Raw genomic sequence first — 6,000 nt, forward strand, 5'->3', positions numbered from 1 at the left:
TAGCTCGACCTGTTCCCTGTCGGAACTTGTACTATGTATATATTTAGTCTACCTACATGAAGAGAAAAGTAAATCCCAGCGAAATATCTTCACTCCCGCCATCCACCGACCCTCCTCGCTTACGTACCAGACAATTAGGCTTCTAAAATTTCGTTTCGATTTTTGAAATGAAATAGAAATTTGTCCAAAGAAAAGCATCTAAATTACTATACAAACCACATTTCACAAATAATACATACAGTATGCTAAAATTAACAAAAAGAAAATGAGTCACACAAATTACATGTAATTTCAAAATATTAAATTTGAGTGTATTCTATTTACGATGCTTAATTTAATTGTGAGATTTGGTTTATAAATTTCTATCCGTCTCTGATTATCAGTTACTAGTACTTGTACGATTTGGTCTTCAGATACTAAAAATAGAAACCAGATAAGAAAAAGTTTGAATATAGCTTGTGACGTTACGATGAGCATCCATGCACGCGATTGTGTGAGTTATGACCAGATTCTACAAGCATATGGCATCTCATTACAATGGGATTACATTGTGTGTGTTATGACCAGATTCTACAAGCATATGGCATCTCATTACAATGGGATTACATTGTGTGTGTTATGACCAGATTCTACAAGCATATGGCATCTCATTACAATGGGATTACATTGTGTGAGTTATGACCAGATTCTACAAGCATATGGCATCTCATTACAATGGGATTACATTGTGTGTGTTATGACCAGATTCTACAAGCATATGGCATCTCATTACAATGGGATTACATTGTGTGAGTTATGACCAGATTCTACAAGCATATGGCATCTCATTACAATGGGATTACATTGTGTGTGTTATGACCAGATTCTACAAGCATATGGCATCTCATTACAATGGGATTACATTGTGTGTGTTATGACCAGATTCTACAAGCATATGGCATCTCATTACAATGGGATTACATTGTGTGAGTTATGACCAGATTCTACAAGCATATGGCATCTCATTACAATGGGATTACATTGTGTGTGTTATGACCAGATTCTACAAGCATATGGCATCTCATTACAATGGGATTACATTGTGTGTGTTATGACCAGATTCTACAAGCATATGGCATCTCATTACAATGGGATTACATTGTGTGAGTTATGACCAGATTCTACAAGCATATGGCATCTCATTACAATGGGATTACATTGTGTGTGTTATGACCAGATTCTACAAGCATATGGCATCTCATTACAATGGGATTACATTGTGTGAGTTATGACCAGATTCTACAAGCATATGGCATGTCATTACAATGGGATTACATTGTGTGTGTTATGACCAGATTCTACAAGCATATGGCATCTCATTACAATGGGATTACATTGTGTGTGTTATGACCAGATTCTACAAGCATATGGTATCTCATTACAATGGGATTACATTGTGTGTGTTATGACCAGATTCTACAAGCATATGGCATCTCATTACAATGGGATTACATTGTGTGTGTTATGACCAGATTCTACAAGCATATGGCATCTCATTACAATGGGATTACATTGTGTGAGTTATGACCAGATTCTACAAGCATATGGCATCTCATTACAATGGGATTACATTGTGTGTGTTATGACCAGATTCTACAAGCATATGGCATCTCATTACAATGGGATTACATTGTGTGAGTTATGACCAGATTCTACAAGCATATGGCATCTCATTACAATGGGATTACATTGTGTGAGTTATGACCAGATTCTACAAGCATATGGCATCTCATTACAATGGGATTACATTGTGTGAGTTATGACCAGATTATACAAGCATATGGCATCTCATTACAATGGGATTACATTGTGTGAGTTATGACCAGATTCTACAAGCATATGGCATATCATTACAATGGGATTACATTGTGTGAGTTATGACCAGATTCTACAAGCATATGGCATCTCATTACAATGGGATTACATTGTGTGAGTTATGACCAGATTCTACAAGCATATGGCATCTCATTACAATGGGATTACATTGTGTGAGTTATGACCAGATTCTACAAGCATATGGCATCTCATTACAATGGGATTACATTGTGTGTGTTATGACCAGATTCTACAAGCATATGGCATCTCATTACAATGGGATTACATTGTGTGAGTTATGACCAGATTCTACAAGCATATGGCATCTCATTACAATGGGATTACATTGTGTGTGTTATGACCAGATTCTACAAGCATATGGCATCTCATTACAATGGGATTACATTGTGTGAGTTATGACCAGATTCTACAAGCATATGGCATCTCATTACAATGGGATTACATTGTGTGTGTTATGACCAGATTCTACAAGCATATGGCATCTCATTACAATGGGATTACATTGTGTGAGTTATGACCAGATTTTACAAGCATATGGCATCTCATTACAATGGGATTACATTGTGTGTGTTATGACCAGATTCTACAAGCATATGGCATCTCATTACAATGGGATTACATTGTGTGTGTTATGACCAGATTCTACAAGCATATGGCATCTCATTACAATGGGATTACATTGTGTGTGTTATGACCAGATTCTACAAGCATATGGCGTCTCATTACAATGGGATTACATTGTGTGAGTTATGACCAGATTCTACAAGCATATGGCATCTCATTACAATGGGATTACATTGTGTGTGTTATGACCAGATTCTACAAGCATATGGCATCTCATTACAATGGGATTACATTGTGTGTGTTATGACCAGATTCTACAAGCATATGGCATCTCATTACAATGGGATTACATTGTGTGAGTTATGACCAGATTCTACAAGCATATGGCATCTCATTACAATGGGATTACATTGTGTGAGTTATGACCAGATTCTACAAGCATATGGCATCTCATTACAATGGGATTACATTGTGTGAGTTATGACCAGATTCTACAAGCATATGGCATCTCATTACAATGGGATTACATTGTGTGAGTTATGACCAGATTATACAAGCATATGGCATCTCATTACAATGGGATTACATTGTGTGAGTTATGACCAGATTCTACAAGCATATGGCATATCATTACAATGGGATTACATTGTGTGAGTTATGACCAGATTCTACAAGCATATGGCATCTCATTACAATGGGATTACATTGTGTGAGTTATGACCAGATTCTACAAGCATATGGCATCTCATTACAATGGGATTACATTGTGTGAGTTATGACCAGATTCTACAAGCATATGGCATCTCATTACAATGGGATTACATTGTGTGTGTTATGACCAGATTCTACAAGCATATGGCATCTCATTACAATGGGATTACATTGTGTGAGTTATGACCAGATTCTACAAGCATATGGCATCTCATTACAATGGGATTACATTGTGTGTGTTATGACCAGATTCTACAAGCATATGGCATCTCATTACAATGGGATTACATTGTGTGAGTTATGACCAGATTCTACAAGCATATGGCATCTCATTACAATGGGATTACATTGTGTGTGTTATGACCAGATTCTACAAGCATATGGCATCTCATTACAATGGGATTACATTGTGTGAGTTATGACCAGATTTTACAAGCATATGGCATCTCATTACAATGGGATTACATTGTGTGTGTTATGACCAGATTCTACAAGCATATGGCATCTCATTACAATGGGATTACATTGTGTGTGTTATGACCAGATTCTACAAGCATATGGCATCTCATTACAATGGGATTACATTGTGTGTGTTATGACCAGATTCTACAAGCATATGGCGTCTCATTACAATGGGATTACATTGTGTGAGTTATGACCAGATTCTACAAGCATATGGCATCTCATTACAATGGGATTACATTGTGTGTGTTATGACCAGATTCTACAAGCATATGGCATCTCATTACAATGGGATTACATTGTGTGTGTTATGACCAGATTCTACAAGCATATGGCATCTCATTACAATGGGATTACATTGTGTGAGTTATGACCAGATTCTACAAGCATATGGCATCTCATTACAATGGGATTACATTGTGTGTGTTATGACCAGATTCTACAAGCATATGGCATCTCATTACAATGGGATTACATTGTGTGAGTTATGACCAGATTCTACAAGCATATGGCATCTCATTACAATGGGATTACATTGTGTGTGTTATGACCAGATTCTACAAGCATATGGCATCTCATTACAATGGGATTACATTGTGTGTGTTATGACCAGATTCTACAAGCATATGGCATCTCATTACAATGGGATTACATTGTGTGTGTTATGACCAGATTCTACAAGCATATGGCATCTCATTACAATGGGATTACATTGTGTGTGTTATGACCAGATTCTACAAGCATATGGCATCTCATTACAATGGGATTACATTGTGTGAGTTATGACCAGATTCTACAATCATATGGCATCTCATTACAATGGGATTACATTGTGTGTGTTATGACCAGATTCTACAAGCATATGGCATCTCATTACAATGGGATTACATTGTGTGAGTTATGACCAGATTCTACAAGCATATGGCATCTCATTACAATGGGATTACATTGTGTGTGTTATGACCAGATTCTACAAGCATATGGCATCTCATTACAATGGGATTACATTGTGTGTGTTATGACCAGATTCTACAAGCATATGGCATCTCATTACAATGGGATTACATTGTGTGTGTTATGACCAGATTCTACAAGCATATGGCATCTCATTACAATGGGATTACATTGTGTGTGTTATGACCAGATTCTACAAGCATATGGCATCTCATTACAATGGGATTACATTGTGTGAGTTATGACCAGATTCTACAAGCATATGGCATCTCATTACAATGGGATTACATTGTGTGTGTTATGACCAGATTCTACAAGCATATGGCATCTCATTACAATGGGATTACATTGTGTGAGTTATGACCAGATTCTACAAGCATATGGCATCTCATTACAATGGGATTACATTGTGTGTGTTATGACCAGATTCTACAAGCATATGGCATCTCATTACAATGGGATTACATTGTGTGTGTTATGACCAGATTCTACAAGCATATGGCATCTCATTACAATGGGATTACATTGTGTGTGTTATGACCAGATTCTACAAGCATATGGCATCTCATTACAATGGGATTACATTGTGTGTGTTATGACCAGATTCTACAAGCATATGGCATCTCATTACAATGGGATTACATTGTGTGAGTTATGACCAGATTCTACAAGCATATGGCATCTCATTACAATGGGATTACATTGTGTGTGTTATGACCAGATTCTACAAGCATATGGCATCTCATTACAATGGGATTACATTGTGTGAGTTATGACCAGATTCTACAAGCATATGGCATCTCATTACAATGGGATTACATTGTGTGTGTTATGACCAGATTCTACAAGCATATGGCATCTCATTACAATGGGATTACATTGTGTGTGTTATGACCAGATTCTACAAGCATATGGCATCTCATTACAATGGGATTACATTGTGTGTGTTATGACCAGATTCTACAAGCATATGGCATCTCATTACAATGGGATTACATTGTGTGTGTTATGACCAGATTCTACAAGCATATGGCATCTCATTACAATGGGATTACATTGTGTGAGTTATGACCAGATTCTACAAGCATATGGCATCTCATTACAATGGGATTACATTGTGTGTGTTATGACCAGATTCTACAAGCATATGGCATCTCATTACAATGGGATTACATTGTGTGAGTTATGACCAGATTCTACAAGCATATGGCATCTCATTACAATGGGATTACATTGTGTGAGTTATGACCAGATTCTACAAGCATATGGCATCTCATTACAATGGGATTACATTGTGTGAGTTATGACCAGATTCTACAAGCATATGGCATCTCATTACAATGGGATTACATTGTGTGAGTTATGACCAGATTCTACAAGCATATGGCATATCATTACAATGGGATTACATTGTGTGAGTTATGACCAGATTCT

The sequence above is a fragment of the Saccoglossus kowalevskii genome, chromosome 16 (genome assembly GCF_978046115.1).
Source record: "Saccoglossus kowalevskii chromosome 16, keSacKowa6.1, whole genome shotgun sequence".
In the NCBI taxonomy this organism is placed as follows: Eukaryota; Metazoa; Hemichordata; class Enteropneusta; family Harrimaniidae; genus Saccoglossus; species Saccoglossus kowalevskii.